Source organism: Rhinolophus ferrumequinum, chromosome X (assembly GCF_004115265.2).
Source record: "Rhinolophus ferrumequinum isolate MPI-CBG mRhiFer1 chromosome X, mRhiFer1_v1.p, whole genome shotgun sequence".
Classification (NCBI taxonomy): Eukaryota; Metazoa; Chordata; class Mammalia; order Chiroptera; family Rhinolophidae; genus Rhinolophus; species Rhinolophus ferrumequinum.
In genome coordinates, this window is record NC_046284.1 from 104,358,186 (window position 1) to 104,370,204 (window position 12,019).

The window sequence follows — 12,019 nt, forward strand, 5'->3', positions numbered from 1 at the left end:
ATCATACGGTTCTCTGCTTTTTCTGTCTGACTTATTTCACTTAGCATTATAAGCTCAATCCATCCATGTTGTCACAAATGGTCCTATTTCATCTTTTCTTACCGCTGAATAGTATTCCATTGTGTATATGTATCACAACTTCTTTATCCATTCATCTATCGAAGGACATTTTAGTTGTTTCTATGTCTTGGCCATAAATAAAGCAGCAATGAACATTGGAGCACACGTGTCTTTATGTATAAATGTATTCAGATTTTTGGGGTAGATACCCAGGAGAGGGATTGCTGGGTCATATGGTAATTCTATTCATAATTTTTGAGGAACCTCCACACTGCCTTCCATAGCGGCTGCACCAGTCTGCATTCCCACCAACAGTGTATGAGGGTTCCTTTTTCTCCACAGCCTCTCCAACACTTGTTACTATTTGTCTTGTTGATGATAGCCATTCTGACTGGGGTGAGGTGATATCTCTTTGTGGTTTTCATTTGCATTTCTCTGATTATTGGTGATGTTGAGCAGTTTTTCATATATCTATTTGTCATTTGTATGTCCTCTTCAGAGAAATGTCTCTTCAGATCGTCTGCCCATTTTTCAATTGGGTTGTTTGTTTTTCTGTTGTTGAGTTGCATGAGTTCCTTTTATATTTTGGATATTAGCCCCTTATCGGAGGCACTGTTTGAAAAATCTTCTCCCATTCAGTTGGTTGCCTCTTTATTTTGTTGATGGTTTCTTTTGCTATGCAGAAGCTTTTAAGTTTGATACAGTCCCATTCATTTATTTTAGCTTTTACTTCCCTTGCCTTTGGAGTGAAATTCATAAAATGCTCTTTGAACCCAAGGTCCATAAGTTTAGTACCTATGTTTTCTATGCAGTTTGTTGTGTCAGGTCTTATGCTTAAGTCTTTGATCCATTTTGAATTAATTTTGGTACATGGTGACAGATAGCAGTCCAGTTTCATTCTTTTGCATGTGGCTTTCCAATTCTCCCAGCACCATTTATTGAAGATGCTGTCTTTTCTCCATTGTATGTTTTTGGCTTCTTTGTCAAAAATTATCTGTCCATATTTATGTGGTTTTATTTCTGGGTTCTCAATTCTATTCCATTGGTCTACGTGTCTGTTCTTCTGCCAATACCATGCTGTTTTGATGCCCTGTAGTACAAGCTAAAGTCAGGGAGTGTGATACCTCCAGCATTGTTCTTTTTTCTTAATATTGCTTGGGCTATTCGGGGTCTTTTGTGCTTCCAAACAAATCTGATGATTTATGTTCTATTTCTTTAAAAAATGCCATTGGGATTTTCATGGGGATTGCATTAAATCTGTATAAAATAGGTAATATGGCCATTTAAACTATGTTGATTGTTACAATGCATGAGCATGGAATGTCTTTCAGTTTCTTTGTGTCTTCTTCAGTTTCTTTCAAAAATGTCTTATAGTTTTCAGCATATAGGTCCTTCACATCCTTGGTGAAGTTTATTCCTAGGTATTTTATTCTTTTTGCTGCAATTGCAAAAGGAATTTTTTTTTGTATTTCTTTTTCTGAGATTTCATTATTAGTATATAGGAATGCAATGGACTTTTGTACGTTGATTTTGTAGCCAGCAACTTTACTGTATTCGTTGATTGTTTCTAATAGCTTTTTGGTGGAGTCTTTAGGGTTTTCTATATATAGCATCATGTCATCTGCAAAGAGTGACAATTTAACTTCTTGATTCTCAATAAGGATGCCTTTTATTTCTTTCTCTTGCCTGATTGCTCTGGAGAGGACTTCAAACACTATGTTGAAAAGCAGAGGTGATAGGGGAGAGCCCTGTTGTGTTCCTGAATGTAGAACAAAGGGCTTCAGTTTTTCACAGTTAATTATGAGATTAGCTGAGATTTTGTCATATATTGCCTTTATTATGTTAAGGTATTTTCCTTCTATACCTATTTTATTAAGTGTTTTAATCATAAATGGATGTTGTATCTTGTCAAATGCTTTTTCTGCATCAATTGATATCATCATATGATTTTTGTCCTTTATTTTGTTTATGTGATATATCACATCGATGGATTTGCATATGTTGAACCATCCTTGTGCCCCTGGGATGAACCCCACTTGGTCGTGATGAATAATCTTTTTAATGCATCGATGCATTCGATTTGCTAGAATTTTGTTTAGGATTTTTGCATCTGTATTCCTCAGAGATACTCGTCTGTAGTTTTCTTTTTTTGTGTTGTCCTTACCAGGTTTTGGTATCAGGGTAATGTTGGCCTCATAAAATGAGTTAGGGAATACTGTCTCTTCTTCAGTTTTTTGGAAGAGTTTGAGCAGTATTGGTATTAGATCCTCTTTGAAGTTTTGGTAGAATTCACTAGTGAAGCCATCTGGTCCAGGACTTTTGCTTTTGGGAAGGTTTTGGATAACTGATTCAATTTCCTTACTGGTGATCGGTCTGTTTAGATTTTCCAGTTCTTCATGGTTCAACCTAGGAAAGTTGTATGTTTCCAAGAACTTGTCCGTTTCTTCTAGGTTATTGAATTTGGTGGCATATAGTCCTTCATAGTATTCTTGGATGATCCTTTGTATTTGTGTGGCATCCGTGATAACTACCCCTTTCGTTTCTGATTTTGTTTATTAGTGTCTTCTCTCTTTTTATCTTAGTGAGCCTAGCCAAGGGTTGGTCAATTTTGTTAATCTTTTCAAAGAACCAGCTCTTTGTCACATTAACTTTTTCTATTGTATTTTTGTTCTCCATTTCATTTAGTTCTGCTCTGATTTTTATTATTTCCTTTCTTCTGCTGACCTTGGGTTTCATTTGTTCTTCTTTTTCTAGTTCTTTAAGGTGTAACGTGAGGTTACTTATTTGGGATTTTTCTTGTTTCTTGAGATAGGCCTGTAATGATATAAATTTCCCTCTTGAAACTGCTTTCGCTGCATTCCAAAAATTTTGGTAGGATGTATTTTCATTGTCATTTGTTTCTATGTATCTTTTGATCTCTCCTTGTAATTTCTTATTTGACCCTGTCGTTCTTTAAAAGTATGTTGTTTAATCTCCATATATTTGTGGTTTTTCCTGCTTTCTTTTTGCATTTGATATCCAATTTCAAAGCCTTGTGATCAGAGAATATGCTTGGTATGATTTCAGTCTTCTTAAATTTGCTGAGGTTAGTTTTATGTCCCAATATATGGTCTATCCTTGAGAATGTTCCATGTACACTAGAAAAAAATGTATAGTCTGATGTTTTAGGATGAAGTGCTCTATATATGTCATTTATGTCCATTTCATCTAATGTGTCATTTAGGGCTGCTATTTCATTATTTATTTTCTGTTTGGATGACCTGTTCATAGCTGTCAATGATGTATTTAGGTCCCCTGGTGTAATTGTGTTTTGGTCAATTTCTCCCTTTAGTTCTGTTAGTAGTTGCTTGGTATAATTCAGTGCTCTCTGATTGGGGGCATAGATATTGATGACTGTTATGTCTTCTTGTTGTATAGTCCCCTTTATCATTATGAAATGTCCATCTTTGTCTCGTGTTACCTTTTTCACCCTGAAGTCTGTTTCATCTGATATCAGTATAGCTACACAGGTGGATATCATTTGCTTGGAGTGTCAATTTCCACCCTTTCACTTTGAGTCTATGCTTGTCCTTGTAACTGAGATTCGTCTCTTGGAAACAGCATATGGTTGGGATTAGTTTTTTGATCCAATGTGCTACACTGTGCCTTTTTATTGGTGAGTTCAGTCCATTTACATTTAGGGTGATTATTGATATGTGAGGATTTCCTATCATTCTATCTTTAGTTTTCTGGTAAGACTGTGTCTCCATTGTTTCTTTGACTTTTTGTTGTTCCCTATTATTTCCGTGTGGTGGTATTCTATGATGTTTCCCTCTGTTTCTTCTTTTATTACAGTATATACTTCAGTTCTGGATTTTTTTTTGAGTGGTTACCCTTAAGTTCATGTAAAAGAAAATTTGATATTTAGAGTATTCCAATTTCTTCAGCATGCCTACTTTCTCCATTCCCATATTCCGGTTCAGGCCTTTACTCACCCCCTTTTTATGTTTTGGTTGCCACAAATTGTCCCTGTTGATGGTGGTCGAACAGCCTCCTTTAGTATTTCTTGTAGTGCAGGTCGTGTATTAGAAAATTCCCTCATCTTCTGTATGTCTGGAAAGGTCTTTAATCCTCCTTCATATCTAAAGGATATCTTTGCTGGGTATATTATTCTTGGCTCATAATTTTTCTCTTTCAATAGTTTGAATATTTGGTTCCACTCCCTCCTGGCTTGTAGAGTTTCAGCTGAGAAATCTGGTGATAATCTAATGGGCTTTCCTTTGTAGGTTACTGTCTTCTTTTCCCTGGCTGCCTTGAGGATTCTTTCTTTGTCGTTGATTTTTGACAGCTTCAATACAATGTGCCTTGGAGAAGGCCTATTGGGGTTGAGATAATTAGGTGTTCTATTTCCTTCTTGGATTCGAGGATCCAGTTCTGTCCATAAGTTTGGGAAGTTCTCATCGACTATTTGTTTGAATACACTCTCTGTTCCCTTCTCTGTTTCTTTTCCTTCTGGTATGCCCATTATTCTTATATTGCTTTTTCCGATGGAGTCAGAAAGTTCTTGTAGAGTTCTTTCATTTCTTTTAAGTCTCAAGTCTCTTTCTTCTTCCATCTGTGTAATTTCCAGGTTTCTGTCTTCGATGTCACTGATTCTTTCCTCCATCTGCTCAACTCTACTTCCTAAGATGGCTATTTCATTCTTAATTTCTTCAATTGAGTTCTTAATCTCCAGAAATTCTATTTGGTTCTTTTTTAAAATTTCAATCTCTTTGGTAAAATGTTCATGTTGTTCTTTGATTGTGTTTCTGAGTTCACTAAACTGCCTTTCTTGCATCTCGTTGAATTTTTTTCAGAACTGCAATCTTGAATTCTCTGTCATTGAAGTGACATATTTTCATATCTTTAAGTTCATTTTCTGGAGACTTTTCACTTTCTTTCTGAGCTGTCTTGTTGCCTTGGTTATTCATGGCAATTACTGATTTATTATTTCTCTTCTAGACATCTACAGGAGTGGCTTCTGCAACAGGTTGATAGGAAGAGTTCTTTCTTTTGTTTTCCAGTACGTGTTTATAGAATGTTTTATTTGCTCTCCTACTGCAGCCATTTTTTCTCTCTCACACTGTAGTGTTATGTTTTCTCTGCACTATTCTAGCTTCTTACACAGTGGGGGCATTCCCTGGAGGCGGGCTTCTGCTGTGTTAACAGTTCACCTGGGTCATAGTGTACTGCGTCCCTTTGGGGATGCGGAGAGATTTTGAAGTTCCAGAGCTCTTCCTGCACCAGATTCAGTAGCCGTATGTTTCAGCAGTTCTGTTTACTCCTGCAGGGATCCGCCCAGATAGGTGGGGACAGGGGCGGAGTGAGTTGTGAGAGGTGGTCCAGAGCAATGTCAGTGACCACCACCACAGCCGGTCCTGCTTCCACAGCTCCCTCCCCTTTGCCGGAACTAGTTGGGCTGCGAATCTGTGTCTGCGGTCCACAGTCTCAGAACAGCAAATATTCTCTTCTTTTGATATGACACTGCTACTGTTCTGCTTCTAGCACCAGGCATGTGGGGGCGGGGCAAGCTCTGGGAGGGTAGGGAGGGGGCGGCTAGTCTCAGTGCCTAAGGCTTCTGTTCTCTGCTGCAGTGAGGTCTTTAAACACCGTTATCAGCCTTCTTCCCTCAGTCTTTGCTCTGAGGTCTCTGCCATTAGTGTTGGGTTCAGCTGTGTTATATGGTGTCCCCTCAGCCCTGTGGGCCAGAAATGGAGCCCTAGCAGTCCGAGTTCCTCCCTCTCCCGCAGCTGCGGTAGTTCCAGGATGCAGCGAGCTCGGAGCACTGAGCTAGGTCTGCATCCTGCACCCCTGTGGCTCCGTCTCCACATTTCTCCCTTTCTTCCTCCCCTGGTCGCACAATTTGCTCACCTTTAGGTGAATTCAGTAGTGAGACTCTCCGTCTTGCCTGTCTGCTATGCAGGGAGTCCTTTGTGGAGTTACAGTTTTCCAATGTGTTGTAAATTCCAGGGGAGATTTCCAGAGGCTCACCTCATGCCGCTGTTTTGATGACGTCCTCTGCCCATTTTTCAATTGGGTTGTTTGTTTTTTTGGAGTTGAGTGAGTTTTTTTTTTTTTTTTTAAATAAATTTTGGATAGTAACCCCTTATCAGATATGTCATTGGCAAATATCTTCTCCCATTCATTAGGATCCCTTTTTGTTTTATTGGTGGTTTTTCCTTTCCCACCTCCTAACTTTCACAGTCAAAGAGCTGGAGTAAATCAGAGTACTGTGATTTTGTTCCTTTTGTATTCATTCAGCAGAAGCTAAAATAGAAGTAAGGGAATTAGGACTATAAATTAGTGAAACTGATTGCCACAAAAGGTGTGACGTTATATAAGTCATCTTCAAAGAAGTTTTATCTGTTGACATTGCAAAGAATTAGATAAAGTTGACAAGGGATTAGATTTTGTTGCAAATTACTTTATCCAACTAGTGGAGAATTATGAAAAGATGCAATCCATTACTTCAGACAGGTTGAAATCCTCTTGTATGAAGGTCAAATGCAAGAGTTAAGTACAGGGTAATTAACCTAAGGGAAGTAACCTTGACATAGATTAGGGATCAGTTGAGTGTGCCCCCAATTATAAACTTCTGATAAAATTGGGGTCAATGCACAAGCAAGAAATCTTTGGTTTAGAAAAGTATCCCAGGCCATAGAAAACATCAAAGTAGATAGTGCATCCTCCATAATTATTTCCAGGAGAGTGGATTGTATATTTTAGAATATTAATTAAAGTATGTCATGTGTATTTGGTTAAATTCTTCCTGTTTCTGAAAAGTAAGCAAACAAATAAACAACACAAAAGGATTGAGGTAGAGGATTCTGTAAACTTGTTATCAATCAAATTGAAAATTATAACTGTTAGACTTTAGGAGTAAGAAGCTTTATACAAAGTAGAGAAGCAAAATACAAAAATTCTATAAATAGAGCTAAAGCCATTTATAGTTTCTCTTGATCTTACTAATACACTTACTCATCCATAGCATTTTTATTGATTACATAGGATTTCCAGGCTCTGTTCTTGGGCACAGAGGAAGATAATTAGAAAAATGATATAATTTCTATACTCAAGATAATTTAGTTGATTGTGGAGGAGATATACAAGCAAATGATTGCAATGAGGGCCAGCCCGGTGGCTCAGGCGATGGGAGCTCTGTGCTCCTAACTCCAAAGGCTGCCAGTTCAATTCCCACATGGGCCAGTGGGCTCTCAACCACAAGGTTGCCTGTTCAATTCCTTGAGTCCCGCAAGGGATGGTGGGCAGCGCCCCCTGCAACTAAGATTGAATAGGCACCTTGAGCTGAGCTCCCGCTGAGCTCCCGGATGGCTCAGTTGGTTGGAGCGTGTCCTCTCAACCACAAGGTTGCCAGTTCGACTCCTGCAAGGGATGGTGGGCTGCCCCCCCTGCAACTAGCAATGGCAATTGGACCTGGAGCTGAGCTGTGCCCTCCACAACTAAGACTGAAGGGAAAACAACTTGGGGCTGGACGGCGCCCTCCACAACTAAGATTGAAGGGAAAACAACTTGACTTGGAAAAAAGTCCTGGAGGTACACACTGTTCCCTGGTAAAGTCCTGTTCCCCCTCCCCAATAAAATCTTTAAAAAAAGATGATTGCAATGAAATAATACATCAAGGCTCAGAGCAGAGTTAAGGAGGTCTATTTCTGGGGATTTTGGGGGAGTAGTTCAGAGAAGTTGTGCCATGTGGATGGAGACTGTCTTCACGATTTTAGAAAAGAACACTATATACGAAGAGAAACCCATGTTCAAAATCACAAAAAGAAAAACATGGTATCGTGGCATGTATTGGGGAACATACATTCATTTGATCTTTTGACTGGTATTTCCTCAACACTTACTATGTGTCAGGCACCATTGAAGGTCCCAGGGATAAAGCAGAGATGATTACAGATCTGAAGTATCATTAGACAGCCATCTCAGTGGGACTTGATGACCCAGTGGAAGTGGGAGGGGAAGGAAAAGACAAATGGAGAATGAGCTCAGTCACAGTAGCAAGAATAGTATTCTGCGAAGAAGTAAAAATGGATCACAGTTCTGTTTAGCTTTGTTGCTAACCTCTACATTTGGTATATCAAAAACTCAAATGAATCTTTTCGGCAATTAACTCATTCCTACTATCATTCAAAAATTATAAATAGCACCACTCTCTCATCTTTATTTTTTTTAAATATACAAAATAAACTAAATAATATTCATTCCTTCTTGCCCATTAGCCTCTCCTATTCATTCATTAACTGGCTCTCTTTGCTTTGGGACCTGCCAAGTCCCTGAACAATAATGTCATTCTCACTTCTTTCAATGGTGTCATCAAAATAAATCTGGGGTTAAATTTCTTAACTTAAGCTCCCTTATAGCTTCAACAAATTATTATACTATAAACATGAAAAATTCAGTGCTTAAATATAATATCAGACAGTAGCACTCAAAGTGTGGAGATCTGTGAGTGTGTTTTTTACTGATACACAATGAAGTACAGAAATTGACACTAAACTTTTAGAAATTTCTTTAGCAATTTGACAGAGTAATTATGTGCTTGTGGATCTAATAATAATTTAAGGACAGGTTTGTAGTTTGTATGTTTCTTTTCAATTATTTTTTTATAAATCTTTTACTCCATTAAAATTACCCATCTGGGAGAAACTGGTCATGATATTCAAAAAGTCAATGAATAAATAAAATACAGGTCCTTTGCTGAGAATATTTGAAAAACACTAGTAGTATGGGACACTTCACTGACACTTTAGAATGCAGCAATCTTTCACTGCCACTCTTCCAGCATGCCTATTAAATTCTGATTTTCTTCTGGAATTACAAGTTGCAATAAATTATGGCTAAATACACACTTTATATATCTAACTTTCTTATCTTCCTTAATTTATGTTGAGCTTTAGCATGTTCTCTGTAAACATTCATTTTTCTAAAATTACCTATAAACATACAAACATATTTAAGGTATGATGTTGAAATTATTACTGTTTCAGAAAAATGTACTTTGAAGACCTGGAGCCATATTTTAGAGTTAATATTAATAGTTGTTTAGATTGTAGTGAAGAGAGTACATTTGCTTTTAACTTTGTCTTCCTGTTTATATTGTTGCAAAGAAAGAAAAGGAAGGAAAGAAGGAAGGAAGGAAGGAAGGAAGGAAGGAAGGAAGGAAGGAAGGAAGAAAGGAAGGAAGGAAGAAGGAAGGAAGGAGGGAGGGAGGGAGGGAGGGAGGGAAGGAAAGAAGGAGGGAAGGAAGGAAGGAAGGAAGAAAGAAAAGAAAGGAAAGAAAAGGAAGAAAGAACAAAGAAGGCATGAATCTCATGGGTACTATTTTGAAGGCACAGATTCCATCCTGTAGGCTCCGCATTCCTCACAATGTCATGTGGGGACTAGGAAAGCACCTTTAGCTTAGCTTTTAAAGGGCATGTTCATCAGAGTGAGGTTGTAAGGCTTATGTGGTTTCAGGTTTAAAGCACACGGGAAAGCCTGTCAACAGGAAGATGATGCAGAGAGATGATGGGAAAGTGTGCATTCAGAACCCAAACAGGAACGGTTGTTCAATCCTGCTGCTTCTCGCAGTGCTGATTTCAGGTGATACCCACTCAACATAAGAGCAAATCATGAAAGAAAAAGATTGAACTATAGATGTGAAATCCACACAAGCATCATTAGTGCCTAGTTTAAAACTACTTAAAAATGCACCTCGATTTTTGGTTTTTGTGAAGACACCGCTCAGCCATTCTCAAGGAATATCTAACAAAGGGTCACGCATAAATATAAGTTTGCCCAGAGTTTGTGAATTATCAATGAAAAAAATTTAAATCTCAGAAAACCATTACTAAAGACAGTAATCACAAAGAAGCAAGTATTTAACATTGATAAATATGTGATTTCCTTGCGTTTCTGATTGTGGGGTGGATCTGGAATTCTTCATTTTTAACAAGTTCCACAGATGGGAAAGGGGCAGGAAGCACCAGCAGTCTAGCATCTGGGAACTAGAATGATATCGGCCTCCATGTTATTACAAGCTGGCCAGAGGCTCACTGCTAGGTCATGTTGTTCTCTTGCTGGACATAAACAACCTCACAGAACACCAATGTCACACAAGGTCACTCTGAGACCATGGATTAGTGAGATAAACAAGGTCACTATGTCAACCACAGAATACCAAACATCTCCCCCTCTAGGCTAATATGAGTGACTATTGAATCTTTGTTTCATCCCCTCTCCAGTCTTTCCTCCTTATACATAAGATATTTGAGATACCCAATCATAGAATTGTCCTGGCTTACTGACAGCAACAAGTCTCTATTTCCTATGACTTTCCCCAAGATTTCCTAACCAAAACCCAAATACTATAGTAAGTCTTTTCTAACACCCTCTTACTGAGACATCACACATGCCCCATGGTGTATATTTTCCCTCACTACAATCAGTAATAAAATCAATTTGTTCCACTATGGTTATGTTCCTGGTGGTCTTTAGCTAGAGGGCATTGATACTTGTGTCATAAATACAAACAAACGTGGTATCAAGGGTTATTATTACCAACAAATAGGACTTAAATGTAAACAAGATCATTGCGCAATCCACAAACTATCAAACAAATTTTCAGAAGTTTGAAGTTCATTTAAAAAATTTTTTTAATTAAAATTTATTGGGGTGACAGTGGATAGTAAAATTACATAGGTTTCAGGTGTACAATTCTGTATTACACCATCTATAAATCCCATTGTGTGTTCACCACCCAGAGTCAGTTCTCCTTCCATCACCATATATTTGATCCCCTTTACCCTCATCTACCACCCCCCACCCCCCTTACCCTCTGGTAACCACTAAACTATTGTCTATGTCTATGAGTTTTTGTTTATTTGTTTGTCTTGTTCCTTTGTTGCTTTCAGTTTTATATCCCACATATCAGTGAAATCATATGGTTCTCAACTTTTTCTGTCTGACTTATTTCACTTAGCATTATAATCTCAAGATCCATCCATGTTGTTGCACATGGCACTGTTTTATCTTTTCTTATGGCAGAATAGTATTCCATTGTGTATATATACCACATCTTTATCCAATCATCTATCAATGGATACTTTGGCTGTTTCCATGTCTTGGCCACCATAAATAAAGCTGCAATGAATATCGGAGCACATATATCTTTACAGATAAATGTTTTCAGATTTTTGGGGTAGAGACCCAAGAGAGGGATTGCTGGGTCATATTGTAATTCTATTCTTAATTTTTGAGAAACTTTAGTTAATATAGTCAATATATTGAGGAGGGTTCCTTAAAAATTTGAAAAGTAGACAAATATGATTTTCAACATCAACATAAAATGAATGGGTCAGACCAGTCACTTCAATGAAACAGACACATCCAGCTTGAAACTTGACTTCAACACGTTTCAGTATATTAATGTATTTAAAGAGAGTCATTCCAAAGGGAATTTAGTTAGATATGAAAGTATAAAACAGGAGAGGAAGGGGGAAGAGGTGAGGGAGAGAGGGAGCAAGAGGGGGAGGAGGAGAGGGGTAAGGGAGAGAGCAAGAGGGAGTGAGAGACACCTCAGGATGATGTAGATGCCTGATCACTGCACTGTACACCTGAAGCTGAAGCTGAACAATAATGAATGTCAACTATAATTATATATACGTGTGTGTGTGTGTGTGTGTGTATACATATAGATAGATAGATAGATAGATAGATAGATAGATAGATAGATAGATAGATAGATAGATAGATAGATAAATAGATAGTTACAAGAAGTGGAGTACAGCATTAGGAATAGAGACAGTGGGAATGTAATGGCTGTATGCAATGTGAGAGGGGTAGTAGATTGGGGCAGAGGGTTTATCACTGTGTGAGGGATGTAAATGATAACTGTCTAACTATTACATTGTTTTGTACACCTGAAACTAATTTAAAACAA